Here is a 23,103-nt window from a genome sequence, read left to right as displayed (position 1 = left end):
CCTCCAAAGCACTTGAAAAAATGAGCAGGTTTACTCCTCTGGGAAATGCCTGTGTTACATCAACCTTTGCCCATTTATGCTGAAGGCTGAATATGTTGGGTGTGTGGAGGGCACCCAGCATTCAGAAATAAAATGTATACAGAAACAGAAGTCTTCTATTGTAACTTCAGTGAAAAAATAATGCTCTCTTTGTAGTCATTTTCACTTGACAGACAGCTTAAATTAGGTTGCTGAATAACTGGGTACATAGTACAACAGTAAACCTATCACAAAAGCATGTTAATCACAGCACAACTGATACTTGACATCCACTGGTGAAAGGCATTTTTACAGTCTTTCATTAAAATTGAAAGAAGGATTAAGAGGCCTATTTCTTGATTAATGTCTCCCTCTGACTGGGAGATATAATCCTATCTATAACCCCAAATTACTGGAAACAAAATTAAATTTCTGCCAGCAGATCATTCCAAGCACATACTGCACCAAGCTCTTTATGTACTTCAGATTCAGCATAAAGACGTTAGGAGTTCTTTATGGTTAGTGAGAGAGATGGATTCTCAGGCGACCCAATGGAAGAGCGATCAGCATTCATATAGAAACATTGCGATACATTGATATACCGCTACGATCAAATGTCGTAAATTTATTTTACTCTTATAGGCTATGTCTACACTTACAGAAAACTTCGAAATGGCCATGCTACTTGCCAAATCGAAGACTACTAGAGGCACTGAAATGAATATTCAGCACCACATTAGCATGCTGCCAGCTGCCGCACTTCAGAAGTGCCGTGGTTCGCTCACCCACAGCTCGTCTACATGGGGGGACCTTGCCAACATTGAAACCCCCTTATTCCTATCAGCTTTTGAAGTGCTGCAGCCAGCAGCATGCTAATGAGGTGCTGAATATTCATTTCAGCGCCTCATTAGTATTCTTCGAGTTGGCAATTAGCCGGGCCATTTCGAAGTTTTTTGTAAGTGTAGACATAGCCATAAAGTCTCAAAATGTTGAAAAATTCCTGGCAGTCCCTCTGTAAATTAAATATATTTTATGTCTGTAATGGGCACAACTCACCTCTGCAGCCCCTCCTGCTGGTCACATGTGAGTTAGCTCTTCCAGCCTTCAAAGCACCTTCTTCTGGCTAGTGTTGCAGTTGCCTATCAGTCTGTTGTCCACCTCATATCAGAATGCCCATCCCTTCCCGACCACTGAGCCATTCGCTCAGGGTACTGCCCTGCCACAGTGCCCCACACTCTGGGGTCCTCCCCACTCAGAGAACCCCAAACACCCTACACCCACCTTGCCTCAGTGACCCACTGCCAGCATTTATCTAGCCCAGGGTGGCCAACCCATGGCTCTTTAAGCCACTAAGTGCGGCTCCTCCTCAGATCCGTGCACTGGGAGAGTCTCATCTGCAGCTCTGCAGATGCACCTCAGAGCTTGATGGGAGAAGCCCGTGGAGGTGGCTCCGGTGAATCACCAGAATCCAGTTATAGCAGGGGATGGGGAGCTGGGGGCGGTCCTGGCTCTGGGAGAGGGGTGGGGGTTTGGTTTATAGCAGGGAGCTGGGGGTGCCTGGTTCTGGAGGAGGGGGAGGCCATTCAGATACATATAACATATTTATTTATATTTAGATTAGACAGACAGACAGACAGACAGATAGTGGTTTTTTGATTAAAAAAATAGAGGAACTGGCTCCTTGCCTCCTCCTCCAGCCAATCGTGTGGCTGGGGCTCCCGAGATGCTGGTATTCAGTACAGGCAAGTACTGGAACATAAAAAGTGTGATTGATAGGTTGATAATGCATGGCTCTTTACACTCCATCCACATGGTTCTTAGTCCCTAACTGGTTGGCCACTCTGAATCTAGACACCTCAGGGACAAACTGGAGTCTGAAATGGCCACTCATCATTGGCAAGGGGTTGGACCTGCTGTCTTTTGCCACCCTACTCACCTCTCTGGTGTCCTAGTACTGTCCAGCCTTGTCTCAGGCCCCGGAGGCTGGAGCTTGCCTGGCCAGAGCTCCCCAGGCTCACTCTGCCTTTGCCCAGCACTGCTTTGCCCATGGTAGCCAAGTCTATCAAGCAGCTAGATCCCAATCCCTCTCCCTCCCAGGCTGGAGCAAGAGTGTATGCTCACCCTGGTCAGCCATCTCTTTTATACACTGCTTCTGGGCTCTGATTGGCTGTCACCATCCTTCCCCTGATTGGTTCCTGGGACAGCCCTCTCCCAGAGCTATTTTTAACCCTTTCTCTATCCATGCAGGGCAACCACCCTGTCACAGTACCAAAGAGAAATCAATCCCATAGCAGCAGGGGTGGCTCTCTGCCCAGGCTTTACAATGGCTCTAAGGATAGATTATGACAATGAAATGTTATGGCTGATGTAGAACAGCAGCTTGTTACTCAAAATTCTGAATGGACTCAAGAGTTAAAAAAAGATCCATCAGCCTGGGAGGAACACGGTGGCAGGTATTTTGACAGAATACCTTGTCTCAGCCCGCCCTATCCAGATGCACATAGGGGAGGGGTTTCCTTTTGGGAACCTGAGCACCCTTCCTCAGGCCCACTGATGAGGGTGTGGGGGTAAAGGTGGCATCTCCCCTGAGGCCCAGCAATTCAAAAGGTCTTGGGGCACCAGGCCAATGCCACTGCTACTGCAGCAGCAGTGGCAGACGGAGCCCCAGGCCTATTAAATTGACACTGGAGAAGGAGTGAGGTGTGGACATCATGGTCCAGGCGGCACTGAAGGCTGGCTGCCCCCAGCCTCACCTCTTCCACATGAGGCCCCATCCCTTCCACGTGTGCACAGCCAATCCCCTCCCCCCACCCCCCACCCACACCCTGCCCAGATGCCTGGCAGTTCTGTCAGCCCCAAATCCCCTCTCTCTCCTTTTCCCTTTGGAGTGGCAGCATGCCAGGAGCACAGTGCTCAACTTTCAATTCTGCAACCAAAACACCTGTATCAGGAATTGGGTGTCAGTTCTGCAACTAAGACACAGGGCAGATTCTTGGCGGCATAATATCCCCAGTGTTACATTGATTGACACCAGATGAGAACCCAGACCACCAAACCTATCGACATCTCCTGGCCAGATTTCACAAAGCAGTGTTCCTCTGGCGCACCAAGCGCAATACTATTTGTATGGGCACGATTTAAACGGACAGGGCCCAGAAAAAAACGCCGCAAATTTCAGCTATTCGAACACCAATGGGGACAAGATCGACGTCAGATCAGCCAGTAATGCCACAGTGCAGCCTGGCAGCGTGCACCCCAATCCAGTCTCTGAGTAGAAAAGTACCCTATACCTAAGATCCAATGCCACTGCACAGTCACGCTACCTCTTCATCCAAAACACAGCCAGACCAGGTATAACGGTGCTGCAGTGTAATCCCACCACGTGTCGGAAATAAATGGAAGGTGAGGGGCACGTTCAAAAGTAATCCCATGGTGTGAATTATTGACAGAATGGGTGTTGTTCTGGCTGCTGCTTGGCATGTGTGGGCAGAAAGCTGCCTTGCCAAGAAGAATCAGAATGACTGGATGCACGCACCACTCCGCTACTGCACCTGCTCCCATTCCTCAGGAATTCTCTGGCTCCTAAAGACAAAGGGTAGATTTCTCCAAAGAGCCGAATTTTCCCAGGAGCCTAAGTCCCGTGGACTGTCATTGAGACGTCGGCGCTGAAGTGGCACTTGGGAAAAAACTGATCCCATGTGTAGCTCGCTCAGCGCTCCGGCTTCAACAGGAGATAGCGCTGAGCAAGAACACTGCTGCCACAGCATGGCTCAGATATATCCTACTAAGGTGTCATGTCACCTTGACTTGGGCGTGTTCCCTGAGGGTGGGTGTCATGGTCCCTGGACATGTCATCTCATACTATGGGCTGAAACTCTCCCGTCCGGCATGCTCTTGTCACACAACATCCCTCAGCCAACAGATGTTGCTGGACCACAGAGCACCCAGACCAGAGAGCTCCAGCTGCTGGGCTGTAGAGGAGCCCTGCTGAGGGCAGGGAGCCTTACAAACACCCTGCTCCTGGGGGTCCCAGGGCAGGGAACCAAGTCAGGGAGCCCTACTACAGGTAGACTGGCTCCAGTTGGGCAGTCCCACTGTGGAGAGCCCCAGTAAGAGCCCTGCTGCAGGGCGATGGCAGGGAGCCTGGCTGGGGCATGGAGCTCCACCAGCAGCTCTGCAGCCAAGGGGACCCAGGCTGGGACAGGGGAGCTCAACAGCCTTGCAAGAGAACCTGCCTGAGTGGAGCCCATCCCCTTAGGCAGCTTGCAGGCAGGGAGCCTACGTCAGGCATGAGGGGAGCCTGGAGAGCAGGCTGGTGCCCCCCACCCCCGCAGGCAGCCAGGGGGCCTGACCTGCCCTCATCCAGCAAATCTCCTCACCAGAGGCCACTCAGGTGGTGGACGAGGGAGGTACAACCTGTAGTATACTGCTGCCCTCCCTTGAACACGTTTGGCTACTCTCATCAGTGCCAGGAACACATCCCATCAGCTCCAAGCTGCAGCCTGTCTGAAGTAATATCTCAATGCACTGACTAAGCTGTTACCAGCCAGAAATAAGGTGCGTTATGGTTCACAACAAGTTGACGCCCTCTTTGCCCCTGAGTGCTCCCCCCACAGGTATCCCATTCCTGGGTTGGGTTCTCCACTGCAGCCCAGGGACTTCTCTAGCAGCTATTTGTGTATTCGCCATGTTTGCCTGCAGCTCTTCCCTTCAAGAGTCTGTGTCCAGGTATTAGGTAATGCATTGATAGAACATCTTATTAACTTCCCAATAGATGTGGAAGATTCTGACAAAAGAGTTGCCTTAAAATGGATGCTGTAATTAAATCCCTATTCGGAATATTTTAACATCGTGTTTTTATGAGAGTCTACATAGATTTCCTCAGCAGTGACTTTAAGAGGATAAAAAAAACCCTCGTCTTAAAAACTTGATCTGTTGCCCCAGTGAAATAACGGCTCCCTAGTTTGTTATTTAATTCATGAGAAAATATTTTCATGGCTTAAGCTGTGTTTATTTATTTACTTACTTATTGGGCCAGACAGCACCAAGGTTGGTAATTTCAGAGGGTATTTGTCACTAATAAGTGATACAGAAAGCACTGGCCCCACTAGAAATTAGGAAGGAGCAGGAGCCCATCTAGAGAAAGAGGAATTGCTAAATGGAGATGGAAGAATAATTTCCAAGAGAGCAGGAGGAGCATTTTACAAAGGAAAGCCATCACACCAGCAGAAAGGGGTCTTGTGCCACAGAAGGGGTGGTAATCATTGCAAGGCACAGTCCCCCAATTCATTCTGGGTCATATTGTTCTCTTCAGATCATTACAGTGATAAGATCATAATTCACCCTCTTTTGCTGGAGCTCCACATTACATCTTAGATAGTTCTGTTCCTCCAACTCTGCATCGCAGTGATCAGTTGTGGAAGACCAGAGATGAGCAGAAAGAGAAGGTCACACTGGGTAGCTGGTTCCTGCAGACAGACAAAGCCCAGATCAGAGCAGAGCAGGTGAGCACAGCCCAGCTAATTAGAAAGGGCTGGACAACCCCTGAGCCCACAAAAGGCTGCTGATGGGCAGTTGGCAAAGACTGGACTGAGACTTGCTGTTCCCTGGAGATAAATACTACACCAGAATACAGCTAGATCCTGTGGTGTGTCTGTAGAGCAAGGGGCCAAGGGAGCAGCTGAAAGGAGCTGAGCAGAACACCTGGGAAGCTGCCAAGACCTGGGGCATCAGACTGTTTTTCCATTTGTTTGTTAACCTCTGCTAAAGAACTAAACAATCTTGGAAAGACTGGGAATGGCGGGGAGAAGCCCAACCAAACAACAAGGGCAACAAAAGAAAATTAAATAGTGTATTTCCTTGCTGCTCTCTCCCCTGAGTCTCGTTTTGCTGCTGAAATAAAAAGCAGCAACGAGATTTTGTCACAAGGGCCCGTTGACCATCTAACACAGGACTCAGCAACCAAAATAGCAAGAGCCATTTTTTTTTTAAAATTGATAAAACTCAATAATTCAAAAGCCGCAATGCACATGAATATGAGATGGTCCTTAATAAATAAGGTCAAGCCATATATCTTGTAACCCCATTTTAAAAACAGAACACGTGCAGTGATTTGTAATGTGATACACATTTCCTACAGGACACTCGCAAACCTTTTATGTATTCTATTCCTCACATTTCACATGTGTGTGTCGCTACCACTGTCTTTCTGACTTTCACTCCCGAACCCACTTTAATTATGGCGATTTTACTTCATGTTTCATTTCAGTTTTCTTTCTTAAAATGCATGTTGGGAATGCCAAAAGCTTCCCTTCCCTTTCCAAAATCAAGATTTCATTAACAACATGATCAAAACACAGACAATAGTATCATATCCCACAATGCACTGCACATATTAGCAGGGGAGTTAGCCAATGTTTCACTATCACATATTGTTTGCTATTTAGATATTGCTTGTTCGTTGTTGGGCTTTTAAACATTTGATAGTTATCAAAAATAATCAGGAGGGCTTTTTGTTTGTTTGTTTTAAATTTGCACTGATAGTGCCAGGAGGCACAAAGAAGTCCTTAAAGAGCCGCCTGTGGCTCTGGAGCTGCAGGTTGCAGACCCCTGGTCAGAAACCAACATAAATGGGTATCCAGAAAAGCTCACCTGAGCAGTGAAGCCCATTCCTTTAGAAAACAGGGTGGAAGCCAGGCTGCAGAGCCTTGATGTCAGCTAGGTTTACTTTTCCCACTCCACAGCCTTTCATCTTCGCATCACTCCCATGGGTTCTTCCTATTACAGGGTGGAATGAAGTTCTCTAGCCTGTCTCCATAAATACTGTACTCATTTGCAAATATTAAGCTCTAGTTTCTAAGTGCAGATGCAATACTCTCTCATTTATGCTTGCAGGGGGTTGGGGGGTGATGATCAAAGAGGGCAGGGATAATCTCCTTATTGCTGATGACAGAACGCACTCAAAGAGGATCAGGAGGGCAGGGGGAAGGGCTGTAAGAACACTGCACTTTTCAAAGGACTTGCAATCACACATGCAGTTCTGTGTGTCACCCCATTTTGATTTGGCAGAGGGGAAAAGATCACCCAAAGGAAAATCTTTCTAATTCAGTTCACTGTCTAATGTGGGGGGAGAGATGTGGCTGGGTGCGTGTGTGTGTGTGAGTGAGAGGGGGAGAGAGAGAGAGAGGCGGCTACTTCACAGAGGCAGGTAGTCAGCATACTAAAGGACAGGTGAAAATGGGATCTTATTTGAAACCCTTGTGTCTATGCCAAGGTAGGAATGCTGGGGAATTAACACACTGAGTTTTGCTGTATGCAGCTGCTATTTCAGTTTTTCTGTTCGAACTACAAACAAGCCCTTTAAATAACCCACTCATTTGTCAGTCTATTAAAAGAGAGAGAGAGAAATGTTGCTTCAGTCTTTCCTTTCTGTTTACTACCTTGTGTATCATCATTACATCCACTGGGATTGAGTTTGGTCATCGGAATGATTTTGCAGCAGCCTAGGCAGGAATAAGCAGAGACTGGCTCCCATAAGAGAAGCCCATTGAAAGAGGAGACATACAGAGAAGATACCACAGGAAAGCCCCAAAGTACAGACCAAGGTTTGCAGGTGCTGAATTTGAGTCACTGCAAGCACTCCTGGGTAGCTGCTCATAGGCAGACTGGAATATGGGACCTCAGTGCAGGAGCACCTACACTGTAAGCTGAAAGCCAGCTGGCTCTCAGCTAAGGCTGTAAGAGAGACTCATTCCTTCTCTCTGTAAGCAGTTTAAGTGCCACACTTGGGACAGTGATCCACACCCAGTAGGTATATGGGTTATATCTGCTTATCAGAAAGGGCTCAGCACACATCCTCTGAAAATCCAACTCCTTTAGACATACCTCAAGGGAGGCAGTCAAAAAAAACACAAAACAGAAATTCACTAGTCACTTGACAATTTGCAAATATTCAGCTTAGCAGAAAAAGCCAACTTCTTAATTCAGGATTTAGGGCTCAGAACTGCTTCTCGTGAAATCAATGACAACCAGAGTTGTCTCATCCATAGAAGGGTTTGGAGTGGCGTCCCTGGACCTCATGGCTTTGGAGGTCCCCATGGCCACCGCCCCAAACTGTCCTATGGATGGGATAGCTCTGGTCACTGTGGCTACGTCTACACTAGCCCCTTCCTTTCAGAAGGGGCATGGTAATGAGCAAGTTGGGAAGATGCTAATGAGGTGCTCCCATGAATATGCAGACATAATGACAGCCAGTGATTCGAAAGCGCTGCTTTTGAATAGCACGCCGACCATGTAGCCGGGGGCCTTTCGAAAGAAACCCCACCCTCCGGACTTCAAAAGCCCCTTCTTCCTATTTGGCTTTAGGAAGAAGGCAGTTTCGAAGTCTGGGGGTCCTTTCAAAAGACCCCATCCACCATTATGCTAATGAGGCACTGCATATTCATGGCAGTGCCTCATTAGCATCTTCCCAACTCACTCATTACCAGGCCTATTCCAAAAGGAAGGGGCTAGTGGAGACGTAGCCTGTATGTGTTGCTTAACCTCATCTGAGAGACCCAGGGTAGCTTTGGGGATAACTGGGGGGAGTGGGGCTGAGGCTGACAGCGGGAGTTGGGCCTGCCCCTGAAGTCACTATGGTGACAGGAGCTATGGGAAATGGAGTGGCCCAGCAGCCGGCTCCGCTCCACCATCTCTCATCTGGGTTGCTCCACTTCTTCCCCACTGTCACCATGAGTGTGGGGTTGGCCCCACCCCAGCAGCCACAGGCACTAGGCCCCTCAGTAATTCCCTGGGTCACACAGCTCAGGCAAGGCAACTTCGGGGAAGGGGGTTCAGTGACAGCGGGAGGGGGCAAAGCAGGGACAGGAAGAGGTGACAGGGCAGAGCAGGGGCAAAACTTGGGGAGAAGGGGTGGGCCGGGGTGGAAAGAGGTGGTGCAGAGGGCAGACCTTGGGGTGGAGTGTTGGGTTTGTCCTGCACTCCACAATCTGTACAGACAGTCCTGGCTGCAACTTTATTAAAATAAAATATTAGACCAATATTAGACTTTTTGGCAATTTGATGGCACCAGCATAGACCTTCTGTGAGGGAGGACAATGGGCAATATGCTTGGCTAGCTCCCTTTATCTTAACATAACACTGACTTTGCACTTCCTAGCCTGCTGGAGCCAGCATTGTATCTGATAACTTTAAAAATACAATTGCATGCATCGATCAAAAACAATGCTTGAGCCCCGTCAGTATTTGCTGTTAAGAAATTCCTAGTTATATTCTATCAAACAAAAAAGCAACTCAGTAGCACTTTAAAGACTAAAAAAAAATAGTTTATTAGGTGATGCGCTTTCGTGGGACAGACCCACTTCATCAGATCATAGCCATACCAGAACAGACTCAATATTTAAGGCACAGGTGAGCTTTCATGGGACAGATCCACTTCTTATATTATGTGTGAAAAGCAAAAGCCCTTCATATGCCAGTGGAACTAGAAAGTTTTAACTCTTCCTGGTGATAATGCCTTGGAGGTTGTAAGGCGTGCACAGTCACTGAGTAGTGAAGCACAGAGGGTGTGAAGCATCTCTTAAATCATCTTTAAAAAGAAACATATCTTGAGAGGTTCGGTCTACAAAGGAACTATGTAGAGAGGCACAGTGAGGTGCCTGGAATTTTAAAAGGCTTGGGGCATAAACATTTCCACCAGCAGTCAATATAAAAAGCAAGAAACAGAAGGAGAGTTTGGCTTAAACTACAAGGCACCTTTGTGATAGCTCTTGATTACCGCATAACTGAGCAGCTGCTTGGCTAAGGGAGGGCAGAGGAAGTAATTTGCAACTGCTTTTTAAATAAACAATGTAAAGTGAAAGTTTTCTTCGGCCAGGATCTAAACATCAATCAAGTGCTTGTCCTCTCCTGCCCCCAGGTTCAACTACAAAGAAAAAGAAGGAAGCTACAACAATTCGGAGTCAATTACAAAATTCCATCCAGTAGCACTACCTCCTCACATTCCCAGCGTCTTCTCCTACTGTCCTCCCAGTTGGGGTTAGACTCACCCCCACTGAGTAATTCATGTGTAAACAGAATGTGTGGGGAGGCAACATGATATCACGTAGGGTCTATTGGCCTCCTCACCTACCGCCGCCAATGCATGTGATTTCTAACACTATTTAGTGACACAACAAGAACCCTGTTAATGGCAGTGGAATTACAGTGTTCTCCACCATTAAATGATTCGAGTTTTACCTCTTCATTTCAACATGCAACAGCACATTCAAATGAACTCCCTTGGGGTATATTTCAGGAGGCCTCCACACAGGCCCAGGCACACAAACTGGTCATATTTTCAAAACAAAAAGCAGTCAAGTAGCACTTTAAAGACTAGCAAAGTAGTTTATTAGGTGAGCTTTCGTGGGACAGACCCACTTCTTCAGACCGTAGCCAGACCAGAACAGACTCAATATTTAAGGCACAGAGAACCAAAAACAGTAAGCAAGGAGGACAAATCAGAAAAAGATAATCAAGGTGAGCAAATCAGAGAGTGGAGGGGTGGGGGGGAAAGATCAAGAATTAGATTGAGTTAGGTATGCAGATGAGCCCCTATAGTGACTCAGAAAGTTCACATCACGATTTAAACCATGTGTTGAATGGGTCAGCAATCTGAGTGCATCTTTCCACACTCATTGATTCTGAAAGCTATGTAACAAAACTACATCATGACTCTAAAGATCAAATTGGAGAGTAAGCTCTCCTTCTCTTCCAGTCTTGGTTGCAATAAACTGAAGTGAGGGACAAATGGAGAAACAGCTGAACAAAAAAAAATAATCAGACAGGAGAATCTTCAGCAAAAGAGGAGGACTGGTAAGACAAGGTGTATGGTACAGAGATTACCAAACAAATGATGAAATAGGAACGGTTATCATGGACACTTTGTAATAACACAGCCTGAGCATGTTCAGGAATAGATATTTATAGCCCAGTAAGGACCATCTGCACTGGTGATGCCTAGCAATATAGCTGGACAGACTGCACCAAAGGATAGATGGACATAAATCTGACATCAGGAATGGTTACAAACAAGAACCTGTAAGTGATTGTTTTAACCTCGCTGGACAGTCAATAATGGGTATAAAAGTAGCCATTCTTCTACAAAAGATTTTTTACCACGAGATTACAGGGAGAAGCAACTGAATAGGAATTCATTTACAAATCTGACACCTTTAACCTTGGCCTGAATAGAGTTGTTAACTGGCTTACACGTTACAAGGGCAACTTCTTGACCTTTGACATCTGCAGCAATGAGATACATCCCACTTAATTTGCTTCATTAATTGCTCCTACTGGTGACAGGTCACCCTTTTTTTCCTTCTCGCCCCCTCTTCCTATTATGTAACCTCGATATTCTGCTTTTCCTGTCCATTTTTCATCTGAAGAAGTGGATTTTATCATGGAAGCTCGTGACCTAATAAATTGGTTAGCCTCCAAGGTGCCAGAGGACTGCTTGTTATTTGCACTGAAGTAAATTAACTTATTAAGCCACAGCAGCATAAGAACATAAGAACGGCCAAAGGTCCATCCAGCCCAGCATCCTGTCTGTCGACAGTGGCCAGTGCCAGGTGCCCCAGAGGAGGTGAACCGAAGACAATGATCAAGCCATTTGTCTCCTGCCATCTGTCTCCAGCCTTTGACTAAAGGCTAGGGGCACCATACTTTACCCTTGGCTAATAGCCATTTATGGACCTAACCTCCAAAAATTTATCAAGCTCTTTTTTAAACTCTGTTAGAGTGCTGGCCTTCACAGCCTCCTCCGGCAAGGAGTTCCACAGGTTGACTGTGCGCTGTGTGAAGAAAAATTTTCTTTTATTAGTTTTGAACCTGCTACCCATTAATTTCATTTGGTGTCCTCTAGTTCTTATATTATGGGAACAAGTAAATAACTTTTCTGTATTCACTTTCTCCACACCATTCATGATTTTATATACCTCTATCATATCGCCCCTCAATCTCCTCTTTTCTAGACTGAAAAGTCCCAGTCTCTCTAGCCTCTCCTCATATGGGACCCGTTCCAAACCCTTAATCATTTTAGTTGCCCTTTTCTGAACTTTTTCTAATGCCAGTATATCTTTTTTGAGGTGAGGAGACCACATCTGCATGCAGTACTCAAGATGTGGGCATACCATAGTTTTATATAGGGGAAGTATGATATTCTTTGTCTTATTTTCTATCCCTTTTTTAATAATTCCTAACATCCTATTTGCTTTACTGACTGCCACTGCACGCTGCGTGGATGTTTTCAGAGCACTATCCACTATAATTCCAAGATCCCTTTCCTGATCTGTTGTAGCTAAATTTGCCCCCATCATATTATATGTATAATGAGGATTATTTTTCCCAATGTGCATTACCTTACACTTACCCACATTAAATTTCATTTGCCATTTTGCTGCCCAGTCGCTCGGTTCGCTGAGATCTTTTTGAAGTTCTTCACAATCTACTTTGGTTTTGATTATCCTGAACAGCTTGGTATCATCTGCAAACTTTGCCACCTCACTGCTTACCCCTTTCTCTAGATCATTGATGAACAAGTTGAACAGGATTGGTCCCAGGACTGAGCCTTGGGGAAGACCACTAGTTACCCCCCTCCATTGTGAAAATTTACCATTTATTCCAACCCCTTGTTTCCTGTCTTTTAACCAGTTTCCAATCCATGAAAGGATCTTTCCTCCTATCCCATGACCACCTAATTTACACAAGAGCCTTTGGTGAGGGACCTTGTCAAAGGCTTTCTAGAAATCTAGGTATATTATGTCCACTGGATCCCCCCTGTCCTCATGTTTGTTAACCCCTTCAAAGAACTCTAATAGATTAGTAAGACACGACTTCCCTCTTCAGAAACGATGCTGACTTTTGCCCAACAAATCATGTTCTTCTACGTGTCTGACAATTTTATTCTTTACTATTGTTTCTACTAATTTGCCCGGTACTGACGTTAGACTTACTGGTCTGTAATTTCCAGGGTCTCCTCTAGAGCCCTTTTTAAATATTGGTGTTATATTAGCTGTTTTCCAGTCATTGGGTACCAAAGCTGATTTAAAGGATAGGTTACAAACCACCATTAATAGCTCTGCAATTTCACATTTGAGTTCTTTCAGAACCCTTGGGTGAATGCAGTCTGGTCCTGGAGACTTGTTACTGTTTAGCTTATCAATTAGTTTCAAAACCTCTTCTACTGACACTTCAATCTGGGACAGTTCCTCAGATTTGTCACCTACAAAGGACGGCTCAGATTTGGAAACCTCTGTAATATCCTCAGCCGTGAAGACTGAAGCAAAGAAATCATTTAGTTTCTCTGCAATGGCATTATCTTCCTTGATTGCTCCTTTTATATCTCTATCGTCCAGGGGTCCCACTGCTTTTTAGTGGGCTTCCTGCTTCTAATGTACTTAAAAAACATTTTACTATTGTTTTTTGAATTTATGGCTAACTGTTCCTCAAAATCTTTTTTGGCTTTTCTTATTACATTTTTACACTTAATTTGGCAGTGTTTATGTTCCTTCCTATTTTCCTCACTAGGATTTGACTTTCACTTTTTAAAGATGCCTTTTGATCTCTCACTGCCTCTTTTACATGGTTGTTAAGCCACGGTGGCTCTTTTTTAGGTCTCTTACTGTGTTTTTTTAATTTGGGGTATACATTTAAGTTGGGCCTCTAATATGGTGTCCTTGAAAAGTTTCCATGCAGCTGGCAGGGATTTTACTTTAGTTACTCTACCTTTTAATTTCTGTTTAACTAACCTCCTCATTTTTGTATAATTCCCCTTTTTGAAATTAAATGCCAGAGTGTTGGACTGCTGCGGTGTTCTTCCCCACTTCAAGCAGAGACAACATGTCTACTTGGGAGTTTGCACTCACGTAACCACAGCATTACAGTGATACAAGTTTCAATAATGCAGACTGGGTATGAGTCTAATGTCAATACAGCGAGAAGCTGACAAGGCTGGAAAACTTGTTTATCGATGACTTTCAGCTTGTCGGATGAACACAAGCTGCAGATTAAAAGCACAGGTTCAACTTCTCTAGTCTGGGACTCTCTGGTCTGGCAATGTCTGTGGTCTGGCAGAGCTATGGATGTTCCTGAATCAGAGAACCCTGACGGCTGAGAGCAGGGGCTGGCTGGGAGTCTGGTGGCAAGCAGGCTGAGAGCTGGGACCCCTGCTGGGGCCAGGAGCCCAGCTGGACTAGTGGCCGATAGCCAGGCCAGTAGTGCAGCAAGGCCAGTGGCAGCAGGGCTGGCCATGCTGAGAGCACGGCCATCCCAGTGGATGGGAGTGGGGCTGGTGGTCAGCAGCAGGGATTGGCAGCTGGGAGGGGAGCTTGGGACCAGGAGCTGGCAGCCAGCAGGGGAGCTGGGCAGCTGGGAGAGAGTCCAGAGGCTGGCAGTACAGGGGCTCACACTGACCTTCCCAGTCCACCAAACTCCCTAGCTCAGGGACTATCAGGTTCCAAGGGTGTCAGACCAAGGAGGTCCAACCTGAACGATGTGGATCCATTGTGTAAAGTGGGCACCTTCTTCATCACCTTACCAGCTCCCAAATGTTATTATCTGGCACAGGTGGCTCTTTCTGACTTACTACAATAGCAGACCGGCTAACAAACAGATAACACAGACAATCTGGGTGCTGGGCCATAAATCTATGGGCAATGGACCAAGTCAGCTCACAGTTTCACCTGTTTATATTAGGTGATCCCTCAGAACCAGTGGAGATCTTACAAATTTACGGTGATAAAACAGAGCACGACCTGGCCCAGAGCCGGGGGGCGGGGGGGCGTGGATGAGGATGGGGGTCGGAGCGGAGGAGAGGGGTAGAGACATTGGCTTAAACTACCAGGTATATATAATTTCTCTCTCTGGATGCAAAAATATTAATTGACTGTTTTTAGTGCAGGCAACTTGCTCCCATTTAAAACGCCTGGATTTAAAATACATAAAATTAGCCTATGTGGGGTAAAACAAAGCATCTTCACAACGTTTTAGAAAGTGTGAACTTTTCACATTATTGTAAACCCTCAATATAGTGTACCCCGATTTGCTGGACACTAGGAACAACAGTTGTCTGCCAGCTTCCCCGCAACACCCACACCAAAGAAAGTAGAGTACAGTGCTGTAAATAGTGACTCACCAGGGCCACTACCGCTGGGTCCCTTCTGCAGATGGGACAGCCACCACCGTGGGGTTCCTTGCCACAGCTGAGACTACCACCACCAAGGCCATGGCTGGGACAGCCACCACTGTGGGTCCCCTCTCTGTAGCTGAGACCGCCGCTGCCACGGGGTCCCCTACCACAGCTGAGACAGCTGCTGCTGTGGGGTTGCTCCCCTGCTGCTGAGACCACTACCACTGTGGGGTCCCTTGCAGCAGCTGAGACCGCTGCCGCCACGAGGTCCCTTGCTGTGGCTGGAACAGCCATCACTACAGTGTCCCCTGCCGTGGTTGGGACAGCCACCACTGGGGGGTTCCCCACTGAAGCTGAGACTGGTGCTGCCACAGGGTCCCTGAGACCACCTCTGCTGCTGGATGAGCCACTGGGGCCACAGCAGCAGCTGGGTCCACTGCCTGGGCTGGAAGAGATGCTGGAGCAGAAAAGCCACCGGGGTCACTTCCTTGGCTGAGTCCTCCAGAACAGCTGGGGCCACCAGGTGCTTTCTCCATCAGTGGTGGGGCACATGCACAGGAGTGTACATGGGCAGGCGGATGCTGACATGCTGCATGTGAGACTCTGATGCTGTGAGTAGCCATCTCACTCACTTGCTTTTGCAACAGATTTGTCATAAAAAGTGAATAAAATAAGCAATCTTGGCCTCTGTACATAGCGGTAAAAAAAAGAAAAAGAGTAGATCTGAGTGTTAAGCAAAAGCTTGAGTTAATTCAGAAGCTGGAGTCTGGTGTTTCAGTTGTCCGGGATGTGAAGAATATGGTGCAAAGAAACAAACAGTGTCAGATAGTCGCAAGAGCAAGGAGAAGGTTATGCAGTTTTCATTAAGATATCGTGTTGATGCTTCATCAAGTGGGTCAACAGCAGCAGGAAGCATATGAAAGTGGTGCAGGATAAAAACCTTGAAGACTCTGTGTATGAGCGGTTTGTGCAGCAACATTCATGCGGTGTAAACGTGTATGGTGTTGAACTTTGCTCTGCTGCGCATACACTTGCAGATCACATGAAAATGAACTTGAAAGATGGTGATGGATGGCTTTGGCATTTCTGTATACACCATGGCATAGTGAAAAAGAGGACATCTGGCAAATCTTTAAGTGCACCAACAGAGGAGATTGAGCCATTTAGGAAAAAATTAAATGAACTCATTCAGAAAGAAGGCCTAATTTTCTCTCAGATTTACAGTGTTGATGAGACTGGTTTGTTTTGGCGGCCACTCCCGGAAAACACACAGGCCTATAAACGTGAAAGCTCTGCACCAGGCTGTAAGATAGGTAAGGAAAGGATCTTGGCATTACTGGCAATGCAGATGGGTTACATTGATTGAAACACCTGTTGTTGTTGGTAAATCATGTTCACTACAAGTCTTAAAGGACATCAGGAGAGAGCATCTAGTGATTTATTACAACTCTAAGAAAGCATGGTTGGACACAGACTATTTAGCGACTCGTTGTTTAACCACTTCACTCCTGAAGTTTGTAGGCACCAGATAGAGGTCCAAATGATCATTCCAGAGAATGTTAAAGCTACCCTAATTTTAGATAATGCTCCCGCACATTCAAGCATAGATAAGGTGCGCAGTAGTGATGGTACAATCGTGTTTGCTTCTGCCACCTAATAAAACCTTGCTTATCCAGCCAATGGACCAGGGAATCATTGTTGCTTGCAAGAGATTATACTGGAAGAAATTCCTGAAAAGGTGATGGTTGTGTTGGAGGATGATGGAGATAAAGAGACTGATACAAGAGGACAATGAACTTCGCAGAACCTCAGAAATTACAACCTGACATCTGCAATCTTCAACTTTGCTGCTGCATGGAAGGCAGTGAAACTATCAACTTTGGCTAATGGCTGGAAGAAACTTTTATATGATATTGATCCTGATTTGGACTTTGAAGTCAATGATTATCATCTTACCATTCTGAAAGCTGGAGAAAAAATGCAACTGAGGGTGATATTCTACAGCAGTTACAGGATGATGAAAGCGATCCTGGGTACCAGGTATTAACTGAAGCGGAGATTGCTGAAGAAGTTCTTGTTGCTGAAAAGGAAGAAGAGGATAGTGCAGAAGAAGAGGAGGAAGAACAGACAGTTACCAAACTAAAACTCTGTTGTAAGAGATTACCTGTATGGGATCATTAATTACATTGTCTCATCATCTGACTCTGAAATGCAGCCTTATTACACACACTTTCGTACATTTAGGGAAACTATAATAAGGAAGCAGCACCAATGTAAGACTCAGTTAAATGTGACACGTTCTTCCAACTTGTTGCTGCTCCTCCAAACTCTCCCTCACTACATCCCTCTACTAGCACATTATAATTGGAAGACTGAGTAGAACTAGGGCTCTCATGTCCTGGGTCTGTAGTTTTCATATCTTACTTTGTCTACACACCTGTTCAGCTAGGAAGGGCTACAAGTACTGTATCTGCAGCAAAGAGCATTGTTTTTACAAAAGGAAGTTGTTGTTGTGCGGTGTAACCTGTCAACTTGAACTGACTGCATTGTGCATCCTTTTAAATAGCCACTAGCAAGCTTGGGACTACTCTAAGATGGCGGATTTGGTGGAGGAGGTGGCAACTCGTTCCTCCGGGCTGCACCAGTGGTACTGGGGTTTGGGGTGGGAACCAAGACAGGGTGGATGTTAGGAGCGGGCGGGGCTGGTGGGGTGCAGGAGGAGTTGCAGATGGGGGGAGTACAGGGGGGTTGTCATTGGAAGTGGGCCAGACCAGGTCGAAGAGTGTGGGGTGGAGCTGCGGATCGGGGTGGGGGGTGTTGGGAGTGGGCTGGGCCAGGCCGGAGGGTGCTGGGGGAGTTGCAGGCCGGGGGAGGTGTTGGGAGTGGGCCAGGCCAGGCCAGAAGGTGCGGGGGGAGCTGCAGGCCAGTGGGTGCTGGGAGCAGACTGGGCTGGGCTGGAGGGTGCAGGGGGAGCTGTGGAGCATGACTGTGGACACCTAACCACATGGCTGTGGGCGCCCTGCCACACTGTCAGAGATGCTTTGCAGCACACAGCCACGGTGGCCCTGTCATGCAGAACGAGCCAGTTTGCTGTGTGCAGCTAGAGGTACTGGTGGCTCGAGTGGAGAAGGTGGTGGTTCCTCCGGGCTGCACCAGCGGTAAGTCCTTAACTTACCTGTGGGTGGGGGTTGCGGACCCAGCCAGGGTGGGTGTTGGGAGTGGGCCAGCCCAGGGAATGTGCGGGGAGCTGCGGGCCAGGGGATGTTGGGAGCTGTGGGCTGGGGGATATGGGGGAGGGGCTGTGGACAGGGGAGTATTGGGAGCAGGCTGGGCCAGGTTGAGGGGGCTGCGGGCGGCGGGGGGAGCTCAGCAACAGGGGAGCCACTGGTGGCAGGGAGGATTGAGCCAGCCTGATCCTCCCCGCCATGTGTTATTACTTCTTGCTCACGTGGTCCTCCGCGAGCCCCAAGTAGAGGCGGCAGCAGCAGTGCCAGCAGCCCACAGGTGCCGGGTAGGCAGTGCGGACCCCCGAACATGATGGCAAGTGGGTGGACTGAGCAGCTTCTGACCCCTCATTCTGCATGAGATGAGGGTCTGGGATACTTGGGTCCCTGGATTATTTTGGTTAATCCAAATGGTGTATGAACCATGCTTTGGTCATGCCAAATGGAGAGGACATTCCATCCTTGCTGATAGCATGGAAACAACATGGGAAGTGGCAATTACGGGGTATAAGCCCTCCTCAACTGATGAAGAGGAGGATATCATGGGTCACTTTCATCAGTGGGAGGAGTCACCGTACTCCACTGGTCAGCTAGCACCCACCTCAAGCCTGGCAGCCCCCATCAATAAGGTGCTGAACCACCACATCTGCCTTCCTCATTGGGTGCATAGGGATAGACCAAAAATCGAAAAGTAGATGTAAATGACGTACCTGCCAAAAAAATGAAATAATAAATGAACTTGCCCCTGGCTTGGTAGCTGGAATGTGCAGACCACGTGTCCAGGGCTTGAATTTGCCCATGACTTTATGAACACTGACTCAATACACAAAACAGCAATCATAGATCAACAGCTACACAAACAGAATGTTGACATCACTGCTCTCCGGGAAACCAGGTTGACAGATGCTGGGTCAGTGAAAGAAACCAACAACACTTTCTTCTGGAAGGGCTGGAGTTCAGAGGAACACCGCCTCTGCAGAGTTGTATTTGCTGTTCAGAACAGTCTGCTGAAATCTATCAATATGCCCACAGATGAATTGGAACACATCATATCCGTGAAGCTCTACACCAAGTCAGGATACGTCAACATCATTAGTGCTTATGCACCCACATTGGCATCATGCACCAAAGACATTATTATAATGTTCAGACAGTTATTGTCTCCTTTCCAACTGAAAAACAATTGTACATCCTTGGCAACTTCAATGCAAGAGTTGGACATGACCATCAGTCCTGGCCCATCTGCCTCAATCATCACAATATTTGGAAAATGAATGAAAATGGTCACGGGCTTCTCAAATTCAGCTCTCAGAATCAGCTTTGCATCACTAATACTTTCTTTAACTTGAAAGAGCATCACAAGGTCGCATGGCGCCACTCCAGATATGGTCACTGGCATCAACTTGACCTTGTCCTGGTACGCAGGAAACATCTCAACACCGTCAAAATTATACGCACACATCACACCGCAGATTGTGACACTGATCGCTCGTTGATCATCAGCGAAGTGAAAATCATCCCAAAGAAACTCTATATGACAAAGGAATGCAATAAGCCAAAAATCAATACCCTCAATACCAGAGATGCACTGAGATGCTCTGTCTTCACAGATGATCTCACTCGCAAAACAGAACACAAACCTGACCAACAAACCATTGATGAAACATGGTCCATGCTGAGAGATGCAATATACGAATGTGCCAAATCTGCCTTTGGAGCACATAAATTCTCTAACAAAGAATGGATCGATGAAAAAGCTGACATTCTAAGGCCTCTTCTTGAAGCAAAACACAAGGCACATCTGAATAACAGAAAGAACCAATCTCAAAGCACAAGAGATCAACTTCGACATGCTAGATCTGTTCTTCAGAGAGAATCCAGGCAGCGTGCGAATAAGTATTTGGCCAATCTATGTTCTAATATTCAAAAGATATCTGATTTGGGTGACCTGAAAACTATATATGATGGATTGAAGAAAGCACTCGCACCTAACATTACCAAAGTCGTCCCACTGAAGCATTTAAATGGATGGGTGATCACAGACAAAAATCTGCACATGTCCAGATGGGTGGAACACTACTGAAGTCTTTATTCCTACAAGCATACAATACAACCTGAACTTGACAACCTCATCCCAACTCTTCCAGATATGTCTGAGCTAGATGCAGAGCCTACGGAGGAGGAACTTTCTCAGGCTCTTGCTGCTCTCTCCAGTGGAAAAGCACCAGGAAAGACAGAATCCCAGCTGAAGTCCTGAAGGCAAACAAGGCTGTGCTCTTCCCCTTCCTCTATGATTTACTCCTAAAATATTGGACAGCAGATGTCCCACATGACATGAAGGATGCAAACATCATCACTCTCTATAAAACAAAGGCAACAGGGGTGACTACAACAGTTACAGAGGCATCTCATTACTGAGCATCACAGGCAAAGTATTCGCCTATGTCATTCTCAAATGCCTGCAAAAACTCGCAGATCGAGTCTATCCAGAAACAAAATGTAGCTTCACAGCTGGCAGGTCAACAATGGACATGATTTTCTCACTTCGACAACTACAGGAAAAATGCAGAGAACAAGGAAAGCCTTTATTCATAGCATCTGTGGACTTAACAAAGGCATTTGACACAGTTAGTAGATCAGGACTATAAAGAGTATAAACCAAGATTGGCTGCCCACCGACCCTACTCAAGCTTATAACATCCTTTCACTAAAACAAGAAAGCAACAGTGCACTATGATGGATCTACGTCTGAACTGTCTGCAATGAACAGTGGAGTCAAACAAGGGTGTGTTCTTGCCCCTACCCTCTTCAGCATATTCTTCTCAGTTCTACTAAATTGTGCATTTCAAAACTCACGCAGCGATGTATTTCTCCACACAAGATTAGATGGCTCTCTCTACAGCCTGGCAAGACTCAAGGCCAAAACTAAGGTCAAAAAAGTCCTCATTAGGGAACTCTTCACAGATGATGCAGCTCTCATCACTTACAATGAAGACATGCTATAGTCACTGATGGATTCTCTGTCCAGAGCCTGCAAGTTGTTTTCCCTTGACATAAGCATGAAGAAAACTGTTGTATTCACTCAAGATGTACCTCAGCGACCCAATGTCATTCTGGATAACAGCCCATTGGGGTGGTTCAACAATTCTGTTACCTTGGATCTACCGTCATCAGAATCAGAACATCAGAATTGGGAAGGCAGCTACTATTTTTGGCAGGCTTATGAAATGAGCATGGAACAATCCTAAACTGCCAGCAAAAACAAAGCTACTAATCTACCAGGCATGTGTACTGAGTATCCTGCTATATGGTTCTGAGGAATGGACCAACTGTTTGAACCAGGAGAAAAAAATGAACAGCTTTCATCTTCACTGCCTCCGCTGAATTATGAATATCAACTGGCAAGATAAAGTTTCTAACACAGATGTCCTGTGTTAGACATCTGGGATACACAGCCTCACAGCGATCCTCAGCACCAGAAAACTATGATGTCTTGGTCATGTGAGAAGCATGGGTGACGAACATCTTCCCAAAGAAATCCTCTTTGGTGAACTGTCATGTGGGTTGAGAACAAGAGGAAGACCAAAGCTAAGATTCAAGGGTACATGCAAAAATGCCATGAAAAAATTCAACATCAGTCCAAAATCCTGGAAATCAACATCATCAGCTTGAAATACCTGGTGACAATTGCTATGACAGGGCACATCATCCTTTGACAGTATATGTGCAAGCCACGCAAAAGAACTTTGTCTTAGAAGGAAAAGCTCTCAGACTCAAGAATTTGGAAATAGACTGACGTGGTTATTGCAATCAACTGTGCAAATCCAATATTGGACAGATAAGCCATGAAAGAAGCTGTAGATTCGAACACTGCCCATAGAGCCTCACCGCCACTGCTAACCACTCTCTCTCAAGACGAAAAGGGGCCATAGCATGCTTGGTAAAAATAGTTAATTCTTTTATTTTTTGTAAAGTGACCAACCGTCCCGTATTGGGTGGGACGGTCCTGTATTTGGGATGTCAAAAAGGCGTCCTGACTTACTTCTAAAAAGGTACAAATTGTCCCATACTTATGCCCTTGAGGGCTGGGGTTGGGAGCAGGAGCACCTATGGCTGCCGCTTCCCTGGGGTTCTAGGTGGGGCGTGCCTGTGGTCGCCACTTCTCTGGCACTCTGTGTGGGCAGCGGACATGGCCACCGCTTCCCCAGGGCTGAGGGGGAGGTGCCAGCTCCCTGGGGCTTGTTGCAGTCAGGAGGAGCCACCCCTCCCCCCCATATCTCACTGTCCCATGTTTGGGACAGGGAGATATGGTTGTGCTAATTTTTTGCATCTGTTTTTGTTATGTCCTTTGTCATACAAGTCACACCTCTGCTCTGAGCACTGTCTACCCTGGGGCTTCTAATGCACTGGTGTAGCTAAATCAGTACTGTGTAGCTCCCCAGGGCCCAATATGCTCGTGGTGAACGGGAAACCACAGTGTGGTGAACTGGAGTGCCCTTTGCCCGCTCTGCACACGTGCCCCACCACTTGGTGGGACAAGCACGTGGCGGCAGTGCTGGAGGCGGCTCCTCCTGCTCCCCCGGCGGCTGCGTTGCCTGTGCCATGTGGCTCTAGCTCACATGAGCGACAGTGGCTCTAACTATGGCTCACTCGCTCACGGCCCACAGGAGCTCCAGCCGCAGCTCATGCTTGTGCATG

General features: G+C 46.8%; 1 long non-coding RNA gene across 1 annotated transcript in view; it reads right to left on the bottom strand.

Moving 5' to 3' along the window:
- Nucleotides 1-5,309: 5,309 nt before the first annotated feature.
- The window catches only part of LOC142015873 (uncharacterized), a 113,244-nt gene continuing 95,450 nt past the window's right edge, over nucleotides 5,310-23,103 (bottom strand). The window contains exon 3 of the long non-coding RNA XR_012646239.1: nucleotides 5,310-5,486. This is a non-coding gene — a long non-coding RNA (uncharacterized LOC142015873). The remainder of the gene's footprint in view (nucleotides 5,487-23,103) is intronic.

This window comes from Carettochelys insculpta, chromosome 7 (genome assembly GCF_033958435.1).
Source record: "Carettochelys insculpta isolate YL-2023 chromosome 7, ASM3395843v1, whole genome shotgun sequence".
Classification (NCBI taxonomy): Eukaryota; Metazoa; Chordata; order Testudines; family Carettochelyidae; genus Carettochelys; species Carettochelys insculpta.
This window is presented reverse-complemented; position numbering and strand designations above follow the sequence as displayed.